The sequence below is a fragment of the Chenopodium quinoa genome, unplaced genomic scaffold (assembly GCF_001683475.1).
Source record: "Chenopodium quinoa cultivar QQ74 unplaced genomic scaffold, ASM168347v1, whole genome shotgun sequence".
Classification (NCBI taxonomy): Eukaryota; Viridiplantae; Streptophyta; class Magnoliopsida; order Caryophyllales; family Amaranthaceae; genus Chenopodium; species Chenopodium quinoa.
The window spans coordinates 263225-277390 of NW_018743033.1; positions in this window are offsets into that span (position 1 = coordinate 263225).

A 14166-nucleotide genomic window follows, 5' to 3' on the forward strand; every position below is an offset into this window, starting at 1 on the left:
CCTTCGCCTTCTCACTTCGCCTATATAAGGGAGAGTTGTCTTGAGTCATTTTCACACTTTGAGAACTTTTTTTGAGAACATTCGGACCCCTGAACTTGCTCTGACATTTCGGACCTTTTCTGCCTACCGCCTGTTCTGACAAGTCGCCTGCACAGGATTTTCAGAACTTCATCAACCGTCACTCGTTCAGGTAACTGTCAGTTCTCTTACTCTTAATTTTCTTTTTATTTTTTGAAATGGCACCACGGAAGCACACGACACGACCTAGGTTAGTGATCAGCCGGTCACCGGGGACGGCTGAATCTAGGACTAGGAGTGCCGCCTGCCCTTTTCCGGACCCATCTTTTCCCTTTATACAAAGTCCGACTGTATCTGTGTCTATGCAGAGCAGGATGGCCAGAACGAAAAAGACTGCTAGGATCTCAAATTCAGACGGCTCCTCCCACAGGGTGCCGCTTAGTGAAACATCTGACCAGGCGCCAGATGTGGAAGTGAAACAAGGCGGCCTGAAAGCCGGAAATTCTGAGGGAGGAGTCATAGTGACCCCTTCCCATTTAACAGTTACCAATTCTGCTCCTTTTCAAAGAGAGGAGGCGGGCCCCTCCGGGAGAGGGGAGGAGTCGTCCTCTTCGGACTCGTCAGAGGACGATTCCGAGTCAAGCTCTTCTGGCCATGCTTCTTTGGACACAGAAGAGAAAATCAGCCGCCTGCAAGAGGCGAGACTTTCTCATGCAGTTGAGAAGGGGACAATTGGGCGGAGCCATCCGCCTCTTACCGAGAGCTAAACACCCCCTACTACTGCACGGTACCTCGGGGTCGGATCACAGCCATGCAAGAGAAAGTGGAGAGCTTTATTGCAAACCACACCATGGGCCCCGACTTTCTAGTGTTTGTGCCGGATCCAGAGGACACAGTCGTCTGGCCGGCTGGTTCCAGTTATGATAGCGCCTGCTTTGGCTGCTACGAGGCGGCCATCAAGGCAGGGCTGCGCTTCCCATTACATCCGGCTGTTCAGCGGATTTTGGATGGGTATGAGTTGGGGTTATGGCAGTTAGCCCCAAACTCCTGGGTAAACGTACTCGGATATGTGGCCGGGTGCGAACTGCACGGGGTGGAGCCGAGCTTCGAGGCTTTCGCCCATATGAACTATCTCAGCCGGACCCCTAAGACAGGCGGTACCGGTTGGTATCAATTGACAAGCCACAGGGGCTACCTCATGACGAGAGGTAAAGCAAACAAGTGGAAGGACTGGCGGAGCACCTTCCTCATCATTGAGAGTTCAGACATTGAGCTGAACAAGCGCTTCAATAGGTGGAACAGGAATCCGCCCCTTCTTCCAGGCGGCCGTAGCATGCCGCCTGTTCCCCCCAAGGCTAAGAAAGAGATCCTTGATAAAGGACTCTTTAAAGTAGAGTCGAGGGTCGACTCTACTTCAGGGGTACGAGAGCAAGTACCCCTGCACTGCGTCCCGAGCTTCAAGTGGCTCTATGACGAGTACTTTTTGGCCGCCTGTGGCCTCAGCAGTCGGTGCTCAAGAGGTAGTCGGCCTGTCGAATACTCTGTTGTTCCATACATTTGTTGTTATCTTTTATTAACTTTGCTGTTTGTTTTTGCAGCTGACGCCATGAGCAAAATCACCGCCTCCAAGACTGCGGCGGCCATGTTGCGGGCCTCCATCATGCAACAAACTTCAACCGACTCCCCCAAGAAGGGGGCACCCTTGGTGAGCTCCGAAACTTTCACCCTCTTTTTGGAGGTGTTTATGCATGTACTGACTTTTTTTTTTTCTTCTTTTTTAGACGGGTGCTCCAAGAGCTTCATCTTCCCAACAGCCGGACCCCAAGGCCCGGAGGACGACTGTTGGGAGCTCTCCTGGTTCTTCCAGGAAACATGTGGCGGCTGAGAAACAGCCGGCCACTTCTTCTAAAACTCCAACTGGGCCGCCTAGAAGTAAGAAGTTGTCCTTGTAAATTTTAGACTTGCTCCCTTTTTTACTAGGTCTAATCCGTTTTTTTATGCTTGATGCAGACGGCCCTCAGGAGCCTGACTTGGTAGAGATGGCCAAGTCTATGATCAGAGCAGTTCCTCCAGCTGAAAGGGAGGCGGTCAGGGGTGTCGACACCCTTGACCTAGACGGGATTGCAGGGGTCCTCGCTGAGGTATACTTAGCATATTTTTGAGTATTTGAATTCCAGGACGCCTGTTTTCTTTTCGTTTGGAAACTGACGCCTGTTCCTTTGTACTTAGGCCCTGCTCCGAGTGAACGGCCTTCGCAAGCCGCTTGATCGGAAGAACAAAGAGGTAAAGGCTGCAAAAGCTATGGCCGCCTCTGACTGTGATAAGGCAATGTTTCAAATTGCCCAAAATGAAGTTCTGACCATTGATATTCTTTATTATCAGGCGCAGGCTACCGCCGCTGTTCGGGCTCAGTTAGAGGCGGCCCAGAAGAGGAATACGAGCTGGAGGCGACCATCACCAATCTCAAGGCCGAGCTGAAACCTCTTCGCCTAAAAATGTACTCATACGAAGCCTTGGAGAAATCCTTGGCCAACGTAAAGGAACGCCTGGTGACCCAAGAGAAGAGTCTTACCCAGGAGCTCTCGGAAAAGGCCGAGCAAGAGAAGAAAGAGCTGGTCCGGGAGATGATGGAAGACTCCGCTCAAATCCAGCGCATGACCTGGGGCCGCCTCTTCCCCAATGCCGACTTTGCCTCTTGGGAAAGAACGTATCGCCAGTGTTCTGATACATATAATCAAGAGATCCTGGCGGCTGCTGAGGAAGAGGCGTTGGAGGAAGCGTTGGAGGAGGAGGAGCCGGTAGTGGCGCTTGTGCCGCTTGGGGGTAAGGCACCAAAAAAGGATGCAGCTGAAGCCGAGTCCAGCAAGAAGAGTGCTGACCAGGCGGCAGCTGCTAATACTGAAGATCTGCCCCCTTCTTAAGCTTTATGTATTCTTTCCACGGCCTGCGTGCCGTTTGTTTTGTATTTACCCGGCCAGGGGGCCGGGGCTTTGAATATTTTGCCGGTCTTTAATGACCGGCTTCTTTTTAATGAATTTTTGTTTTGCCTCAAATTTGTCTAAGTATTCCATATTCTAATATCCAATTGTTCACTAGACCGACTGTTTTGCATGGCCGATAGTTGCAGACAGGTACGGATAGTTAGTCACGCCGCCTATGCCCCTGGACGACTGGTTGTCTGTTTCCAGGATAGACGATCAGTCGGCCATTTATCCAATCGGTATTCGAACTATTTTGTCTGGATCCTTTTTAGGCAGGCGGTCCTGTCATTTGTAAATTTAACCAAGTAGGAAAGTGGTCTGACCAAGTAAACATGAGTATTACTTAGTCGCCAAGGAACTGAGTAGTAGAGATAACAAGCGACGGGTACCGGTTGTTTCCCTTTATTCGCCAATGTTTGTTGGCTTTTAACTCATAATTTGTTAACCTAGCAGGAGTAGTGGTTGAGAGCCCCTGTTTGCTAAAAACAGGCGGACGACTCATACCTTTTAGGCTCCATACTAAGTTTGAGTGACTATAAGTTAACATAGGAGTTACTTAGTCTTCGTCACACTCTAGATTGAGTAGTAGGGGTACCAGGCGGCGGAGGCCGGCTAGACCCCTTGATTCGCCAATGTTTGTTGGCTATTAACTCAAGAGGTACCCCCTGCATTTATCCCAAGTAATACAGGCGGTCATCTGACTCAGATGTCAACTGCTACCACTGGTTTGGTTAGTGATAGAGTTATCCTTGTCTCAAAAACGGCTACGTGGTTGCCCTTGGGGACAGTCGTATAGGTGCCGTGTAATTAGTTTATAGAACAATGTTCCACCCAAAAGGGAGCTGCTCTCTGCGACGAATTTCATCCGGAGGGATGCCGCCGGACGCCTGCTATGATGTTGGGACAGGTCGTATTAGTTTTGTAGATTTGATCAGTTGGCTTGGCGCCTGGTCTGATCATTCGGCCTGTGGCCTTGGTAAGTTCTTGGTGAACGTAGGTGCTAAGTAAAAGGAGGGTAGCCGCCTGTTAGGCACAGGGTCGGCCAGGCCCTAATCTTTTTAGCTAAGTATTAGGGGGGTGGCTATGTGTTTGGAACCGGTCGGCCATCTTCTTATGGAGAATAGCCGACTATATGTCCAGACGACATGCCCCTATTGTGAGTAAAATACTCAATGGAGAGTAGCCGACTGTAAAGGTACAGACGGCATGCCCCTCTGAAGATAGAGTGAAAAACTCAATGGAGAGTAGCCGACTGTAAAGGTACAGACGGCATGCCCCTCTGAAGATAGAGTGAAAAACTCAATGGAGAGTAGCCGACTGTAAAGGTACAGACGGCATGCCCCTCTGAAAATAGAGTAAAATACTCAATGGAGAGTAGCCGACTGTAAAGGTACAGACGGCATGCCCCTCTTTAAGTAAGAATAAAAATTAAACATGGAGAGTAGCCAACTATTTGTTAGTAGGCGTGCCCCTCTTAGTACAAAATTGAATAGTAAGTGCAAACTTTTATTAAGTAGCTCTTGACTATTTACATCATTCAAAAGAAATATTTCTTAAGATTATCTACATTCCAGGTTCGAGGCAACGGTTATCCGTCTGGTGTTTCCAGACGGTAGGTACCGTCCCTGACTTCCTCACAGATTCGGTAGGGTCCTTCCCAGTTGGGAGTTAGTTTGCCAGACTCATTAGCCCTACCAACTGCTTCCATTTTTCTAAGTACAAAGTCCCCTACTTTGAGTGGACGCCTGTGTACTTTTTTGTTGTATGATCTAGTCATTCTCAGGCGATAGATTTCATGGCGCAAGACAGCATTGCCCCTCTTTTCAGGAAGTGAGTCTAATGCCAGGCGCATGGCTTCCCAGTTTGCCTCTTCGTCATATAGCATTACTCGAAGAGTCGGCTCGTAGTGTTCTATTGGAAGAACGGCTTCCGCACCGTAAGTTAGGAGGAATGGAGTTTCTCCAGTCGCCCCTTTTTCAGTCGTCCTAATGGCCCAGAGAACATGTGGTAGTTCATCCGCCCATAGGCCGCCTGCTCGTTCAATCTTTTTCTTGAGACCGTCTGAGATGATTTTATTAAAGGCTTCTACCTGACCGTTTGCTTGTGGACGGCCGACAGATGCAAAGTAGTTTGCAATTCCTTGGTCACCCAACCAGCTTTTGAGAACCAGCGTCTCAAATTGGGGACCATTATCAAAAACCATAGACATGGGAACCCTGAACCGAGTGATGACATTTTTCCAAATGAATGAAATTACATCTTTCGTCTTGATTCCCTTTACAGCCTCCGCCTCTACCCATTTAGTGAAGTAGTCAACGACAACAAGTATGTACCTCCTTCCGCCTGTAGCAGGCGTATATGGACCCAGAATGTCCATGCCCCACTTAGCAAACGGTAGTGGGCTATGAATGGTAGTGAGGTCAGTAGCCGGACGGTGAATTAGTTTGCCAAACCTTTGGCACTTGTCACATTTTTTCACCATCTCCATTGCATCTGCTTCCAAAGTAGGCCAAAAGTAGCCCTGCCGCCTTGCCCTTTGAGCAAGCGTCCTACCGCCTATATGAGAAGCACAGTAACCAGAGTGAAGATCGTCTAATATCTCTTGTCCCTTTTCTGGAGTAACACACTTTAAAAAGGGTTGAAGGTACCCCCTTTTGTGAAGTTCACCCTTTATCATTTCAAAACAGGTGGCTCGTTTTTTCAGTGCCGCCGCCTGTTGAGGATCATCCGGCAGTGTACCGTTTGTCAGATATGCCCTGATTGAATCCATCCAGGTTGAGCTTCTGTCTAGGATTCCAATAGGGTTTTCCTCGATGCTTCTCTTCTCCATTACTTCCCAAAAAACAGTTCGAGGAGTATCAGAGGAGGCGGATGATGCTAATTTTGACAGTGCATCCGCCTGGTTGTTTTCTGATCTCGGCACTTGGATCAGATGGAAATCCTCAAGGGAGCCGACTGCTTGTCGGACCGCCTGTAAATACTTGATCATGGCCGGATGGGTTGCTTCGTATTCGCCATTGTACTGACTCACTATCAATTGTGAATCGGAACAGGCGTCTTTTTTTCTTGCCCCTGCCGCCTTGCACATGCGGATCCCGGCTAGTAAAGCTTCATATTCTGCCTCATTGTTTGAAGCCTGAAAACTGAAGCGTAGAGCATACTCGTACCTGTCGCCCTCTGGCGACTGACATATGACGCCTGCTCCACAACCATTTGAAGTAGAGCTTCCGTCCACATATACCTTCCATACTTGGTCTGGAACTTGAGAGTCAGGAGGACGAGTCATCTCTACAATAAAGTCAGCAAAGGCTTGCCCCTTCACTGCTTTTCTAGGCTCGAAAGTAACTTCGAGGCTCTGTATTTCTATGGCCCATTTGATCATTCGGCCTGACGACTCCATGATGGTAAGTGGCCGCTTGATAGGTTGGTCTGTATACACGACGACTACATGTGCCAAAAAGTAGGGTTTCAATTTTTTAACAGCCATGAAGAGTGCAAGACCAAATTTCTCCACTAGGGGATACCTCAACTCGGCATTTTTCAGTACGTGACTGACAAAGTAGACCGGGAGCTGACAGCCGTCTCTTTCAGCAAGGAGAACAGCGCTTAACGCATGATCAGAGACGGCCAGGTACATGTAGAGTACTTCTTTGGGCAAAGGACTGACCAGCCTCGGCAAGGAATGCAAGTGAACTTTCAATTTCTGGAAGGCGGCCTCAGCATCCGGCCCCCATTCAAACCTTGCCTTTTTCTTAATTGCCTGGAAAAAGTATAGGCATTTGTCGCCTGATCGGCTTAGAAATCTTCCCAAGGCCGCCAGACAACCTGTTAACTTCTGAACCTCTCGGATGGTACGAGGCGGCTGCATGTGAATGACCGCCTGCACCTTCTCAGGGTTCGCCTCTATTCCTCTATGATTGATAAGGAATCCGAGAAATTTCCCAGACTCAACTCCAAATACACATTTCTTGGGATTGAGCATGACATGGTGCCGCCTGAGTGTGGCGAAAGTTTCTCGGAGGTCCGACAGATGATCTTTCTGAAGTTTAGTCTTGACAATCATATCATCAATGTATGCCTCGACGTTTCTCCCAATCTGATCAAAGAACACAGTGTTTATCATTCGCTGGAAGGTAGCCGGGGCATTCTTAAGACCAAACGGCATGACCGTGTAACAGTATAACCCATGATCAGTGACGAAGGCCGTCTTCTCCTGATCTTTCTTCCATAAAGGAATTTGATGGAAACCAGAGTAGGCGTCCATAAAGCTCATCAAAGCATGGCCGGCTGTTGAGTCGACCAGATTATCAATTTTAGGCAGAGGGTAACTGTCTTTGGGGCACGCCTTGTTTAAGTCTGTGTAGTCTACACACATTCGCCAGGCGCCATTCGGCTTTTTAACAAGCACCACATTGGCAACTTAGTCTGGGAAGTAACATTGCCGAATGAACCCTGCATCAAGTAATTTTTTCACTTCGGCGGCTGCCGCCTGACTTCTTTCTTCGCCATGGTTCCGTTTCTTCTGCCGTACCGGCTTCTTTTTTGGATCCACAGCCAGTTTATGTACCGCCAGATCAGGACTAATGCCTGGCATTTCATGGACTTTGAATGCAAAGATGTCCTTGTATTCTTTCAATAGTTTGTGAAAGTCGTCACCAAGGTCTCTCAGAGCAGTCGTCCCAACTTTGACTGTTCGATCAGGACGTGAGTCGTCTAAGATCAGGTCCGTATGCTCACCAGCCGGCTGAGGGCGGAACTCATCCGACCGCTCCTCTGCCAATGATTGCTATTTTCTTTCTTTTCTTGCGGCCCCTGTCTGGGATGCCTTTCTCTTCTTGCCGCCTGCTTCTTGAACAGGCGCACTTTCCTTGACATTGTCAAGGTCTGTTTTTTCATCGCTTGACCCAGTGGCCATAAGAGTGGGCTTGACATCCGAGAGATAGCACTCTCGGGCCATCCTCTGATCTCCCCTTAGGGAGCCGACTGTTCCATTATCCCTCTCAAACTTGAGCAACATAAGAGATGGGATTATAACAGCCTTGGAATTATTCAGGGTTGGTCGACCCAGAATCATGTTGTAGGCCGAGAGTTCTTCTACTACCAGGAACCGGACTACCATGAGTCGTCCTTCCCCCTTTTCGCCCAGGCGGATGGGTAAATCCACTCGTCCCACTGGGTGGACGACTCCTCCTCCAAACCCTACTAAAGGGTGGGATGCCGGATGTATGCAATCAGTCTGATATTTTAGTTTCGACAGACATTTGCTACTGATGAGATCTGAGGAGCTTCCGGTATCTATGAGGATTCGGCCAACTCTCTGGTTGGCCACTTTACATTCAATAACGATAGGGTCGTCATGCGGCCCTCTTACCCCTCCTAGATCTTCTTCAGTGATGACAATCTCAGGAAATGAATATTTGGACGGCTGTTCTTGGTGAACGGAATTTACATCTAACCGCCTGATATTGTCTTTGTTTCCCCTAATAGTGGGGACGCCTCCTGAGAAGCCGCCTGCAATGGTGTAGACGACTGCATCATCTGTATCGGAGCTGTCGGCCTGTTGATTCTTTTTGGCCGATTGCTTTTTTGAGGAAGTGTTCCCCGTAGATTTCTTGACATAAGTGTCAAGATCACCTTACTCAGCCAGGCGGTCCAGATACCGCATGAGACTGATGCAGTCATTGGTGTGATGACCAACATCATCATGATAAGCACAGAATTTATCTTGATTCCGGTTGTTTGCAGAACCCTTCATGGGGACCGGCTTCTCAATTGAGATCCGTCCCTTGATTTCTTTTAGGATAAACTGGTTATCCTTGTTAAACGCATACTTTGGGGAGTATGGTTTGAATTCTTTTTTCTTTTTCTAGGCCGGCTGTTTAGAGGAATCAGCCGCCCAGACCTCTTTTCTCTTCTCATCTTTGTTTGACGACTGTTTCTGTCGTCCTTCTCTTTTGTCGAACCTTTTCCCGTCCGACTGTTTTACCGTACAAAGATCAGTCGCCTGTATATAGGCTTCTGCTTCAATCAAGGCCTCTTAAAGAGTCGCCACCCTCTTTCAAACCAAATCAAATTTGAAGGTAGACCCGTCTTTGAGACCTCTGAAAAAGTCAGTATAGGCTACCTCATCCGGTAACCCTTGAATCTGTATTCTCATCAGGTTAAACCGCCTGATGTAAGAACGAAGCCCCTCCTTCTCGCCCTGCTGAATTGTTCCTAAATCAAGGGTCGTTTTCTTCGCAGGGATGTTCATGGCGAAGTTGGAGGTGAATAAGTAAGCAAGCGTCCTGAAGCTATTTACACAACCAGTCGGCAGGTTGCCGAACCATTGTTGTGCGATTCCTTTGAGAGTCGCTGGGAAACAATTGCACCAAGTGGGATCATCTAACCCTTGAAGGTACATCAGGTTGGTGAATGCCATCAGATGGTCTTCTGGGTTAGTAGTGCCGTCATAGGCGCCTACTAATACATTTTTCACTTTGGCCGGCTGAGCGGCTTCAGTAATTTCCTTGGAGAAGGCCGACGGCTGTTCACCAAGTCTAAGCAACCGTAGCTGCCAGTCCATAGGTTGGACGTTTTTTGCTGCAGGTCCACCAAACGGAGGTGGCTGCAAAAAATACTGTTGTTGCGGCACAAATGGTAAGTTTGGTACCGCCTGGTCGCTATGAAAGCCGGACTGACGGGAGGTGCCGCCTGACTGACTCTCATGATACGACTGAGTATGCCTCATTGAGGCATTTCGCAGACTGTCTTGAAAGTTTGAAGTAGAGGCCGACTCTGACAATCGGTCACTCTTCTTCTGCTCTAGCAGTAGCCGAGCGTCTGTGAATGTTTGCTTCGACCCGTCCGCCTGAATATGACGAACATGTTTCCTATTTCCTGTAGGAAAACGAAATTTTGTGAAATCAAGGGCAGGTGGCTCCCGCTTCCTAGATTTAGGATGAGGAGTCGCCTCTCGCCCTTGAACTGGCTTCCTCTTCAGTGAAGTGGAGGGTTTCTTAGCCGACTGCTCCTTGACTGGAGCAGGCGGCTTCTTGTTGATCAACTCTTGAATCTCTCCCTTGAAGTTCCTCATGAAGGTCATGAGTTCGTTTCTTGTGATGGGAGCAGACCCATCAGTCGGCTGTTGCCGAACAAGCGGTGCGCCTGCTGGCTCACTTCCAGTTTGAAGAGGTTCCCGTTCCCTCCTTTCGGTATGACGGGTACGTCGGGCCCTTAGGGTCCCGTCTGAAGCTGTATGAGTTTCAACTTCAAATTCACTCTCGGTATCATGGTCCGACTGAACTTGAGGGTCGTCTAGGGGACGCCTCTCTTCAGGAGTCGGTACAGACTTGGATGCCATCTCAGAAGTACTCTCCCCACAGACGGCGCCAAATGTTTCGGGGTTTTCTGATGTCCTGCGGGAGAGTTACAATTCCGAGACTGGAACCGGACGCCTGTACCTGCAAAATAACGGAGACTCCTGGTGGTGGGAGCTCCGCCTCCAACGGTCAAGTTAGTACTTGATTAAGGAGTAATTAATGCGGAAATTAAAGTGATTGGGTCTCTCTAGGTGAGAGTGTTTAATGTAGGTAATCTGCTTTGTTAGCGAGATCAGCCGGTTATTACTGTGTGTAATTAATGTGTTTTTTCGTTCTTTTTCCTTAATGAGGATTAAGGGAGGTATTTATAACCTTGGGAAACGTGCCCATCCTAGGTTTAGGTTAACCTAGGGCCGATTGGGCTTCCCTCGGAAGTTGGGCCTGGGTGGCCGGTTTCTCCATTAGGCATGGAGTATGCCACATGTCATGACATAACAGGTCCAAGGTGGACGAATAAGCGCGTGCCACGTGGCAAGCCCTGACAGTTCCAACTGGGGGACACTTGGCAGGACCTGATTGGCCCACGTGGCGCATTCCGATTGGTGGGAGCAAAATCCCCTAATCATATACTACTACGTATTAATTCAAGATTAAAGATGTTAAGACCCTGTTCTTTTGAGCTTTTGGGCAGAGCAGAGCAGAGATCAGTAGAGCAGATCAGAGCAAACAAATTTCAGCATTATTATTATTATTATTATTATTAAATATTAATTATTATTATTATTATTATTATTAAATATTAATTATTATTATTATTATTAAATATTAATTATTATCATTATCTTTAAATACTAGTTATTATTATTAAATATTAAATATTAATTATTATTATTATTATCTTTAAATATTAGTTATTATTAAATATTAATTATTATTATTATTATTATTACCGCATTATTATTATTAAATATTAAATTTTAATAATAAATTATTAATTATTGTTATTATTAAATATTAATTATTATTATTATTTAATATTAATAATTAAATATTAAATATTATTATTATTATTATTATAGATATTAATTATTATTATTAAATCTTAAATATTGTTATTATTAATTATTATTTTTAAGAGAGTAGAGCAAAACAGATTTAAACAAAGCAGAGCAGAGCAACTCAAAAGAACAAAGCCTAAGTTGATATAATTTAAATTAATGTTGTTGGATAGCTATTTTGAGCTGCAAAAAGGTTTGTCAATTTGTGGATTTTTATTGGCTGCATTTACTACTCTTCTTTGACCTACTATGGTTGTTGCCGGTAAATCTATTCAAAACTACGTTGATCTCTAAGCACCCCCACATAATAACAGTTAGAATAATACGGTAATTAGTAATTACTGTATTGTTTCTTGGGTTCTCATTTGACAATTGCATAAGTGCTCACCTTATTCCATGTGATGATACGACTCATACGAATATTACGTAGTCCCCATTTAAACCTAGTGGGAAAAAAGTAATATGGTTCATCCCTATGCATAAGTTATAACGGAGTATCTCGATATGTGATTAATGCGAAATAAGTATAGATCCTTAAAGATGGTCTAACATAAATTACTCCGTAAAACATAGTGCTCCGTAGTTGTTTTAGAGTACATTATTAATGCTAGCTCGTAGCATAGTAATTGTGATTTTTGTATTAGTAATACAGAGTTTTATACTGCGTATTATAAAATAATTTATTTTAGAAGAATTAGTTTATTACTTATTAAAACTTCTATTAATTTGATTTAGAATAAGTAATAAACTTCTTCTTTCAAAAAAATAAATAAATAAATAAATAATAATAATTAACTTCTTCTTCAAAACATGGTCTTACTGTATGAACAAGTCACACACTCAGCCCTATAACTTGTAATATAATTCAGGTTTAGAATTGAAGAATTAAGCATAGCCTTTGTTAATTGACACCATAAAAATACAAGTCACACTCACTCTATCACTTGCAATATAATCCTAGCATGCTAGTCCTGAATCTCCTAATTTTTTTATTCACATCATTTTTTAGAAAAGAAACAAATATATAGGCCCGAAATTTTGTAACTACAATGTTAAGGTGGTGGGGTTTAAGTTAATTAAGTAGGGAGGATACATAATATTTCTTGGCATGATTTCGTAAATTTTACTCTATTGAGAAATCATACATGATGAAAAAACCATAAGTAGTGTAATTATGTAAACAAGATAAATATGTTACTCATAACAGTAGACAAAACATTTATTTTTTTTCATGTTTTTATGTATGTAATTATGTATAGAGTAAACCAAAAACAAGATCATGAAAAAAGGCCAGAGACATGACACAATGAAAACGCATTTACATGCTTTCTCTCAAAAAAGAAGCCAAACTTTGTAGCTAGGCAAAATGATATGCACGTCGTTATTGTTATGGGTCTTAAAATATTTTAATCACCCACAAAATAATCCATCTCGTCGCTTAAAGTTTGACCGATTTTTAATTTTCACTTTATTAAGAGTTGTATTGACTGGATATGTAGATTTGTTATCTAGCATTTGAGATACTAATTACAAGTGTCCAATTGCGAATCAGTTGAAAAAATCTTTAAAAAATGGATGGAATATTGTGACGATCATAAAAGAGGGCATGAAATGCATGCAATATGTATCATAACAAAACAGGAGGTAGCTGTGGAGTATAGTGGAACAGAGTCTAATCTATACATGATGCGGCATGAAGTGTGCGTTGGAGGCCATTAGATTCAAATGTTTATGCTGTAACAGCTACTATTTCACTAGTCAGTCATCTTCTTTACACAAGCAATCAGATCACGCTTATTTTGTAGATTCATCACAAGTGTTTTTTTTACAGGCATCTGCCTTGTACTACTGTCTCTACTTCTTCAACGCTTTCTCTCTTTTATGACCCCACTAGCCTTACAATCATGCTTATTCATCTACGTTTCCTTGCTCTTGTCACTGAATTTGCTAATCAACTTAAATTATAAAAGTACTCCTTATTTAATTTGTTTTAAAAAGAAGTTCAAGTTGCTTTTAATCGTGAATTCGTTTTTGTGTTTGATTTATTAATGTTTGTGAACAAATCGTATAAGTTTCTTTATTAGTTTGGTCATATTTAACTTTTTATAAACAGGTCAAGAAGTGTTTTTAAAAATGTAATTAAAATAATATGAACTACTATTATAATGCTGATGGAGTATAAAACATATATTCGAGTCTCAACCATCCACTTGAGTTTTTAGTTGAAATGGTCCAAAAAAAATACGGCTTCAATTAGAGCATGAACAATGAGAAGGATACATACATGCATTCTCATTTTCTCTCTTTACTTTTATTTGACACATCATACTCTCTTTCCTCCATATCACACTACCTATGATCTTAATCCTTTTTTTCCTAAAAAAAAAAAATCTCAATCCTTTTTCTCATCTTCTTTATTTTATTTTTTCAACATTAATGAGGATCCTTTTCCATTTCCTTTCTCCTATTTACATATATCCCACCATACATTTTCAATCCTATTAATATACTTAATTATTAGTTAAATTTCCTTTTAGAAAAAAACATAAAAATAATCAAAATTTTAGCATAGGGGCGAAGGATTAATTTCCTCTTCCAAAAGAGGAATCTTTCATTTCCTTTTTTTTTTCTTTTTTTTTTTAAGAGGATCTTTGTTATTTTTACATCAATTAGGATTTTTTTAACCATCCAAATAGTTAGCTAAAAGGAAATATACCCTTATTGACGTTCATTCTCTTACATTAGGAATTCCCCCTTGTGAGGAGAGCTTCATATTTATTTTTCTTACTTTCAAAATAAAATTACTGT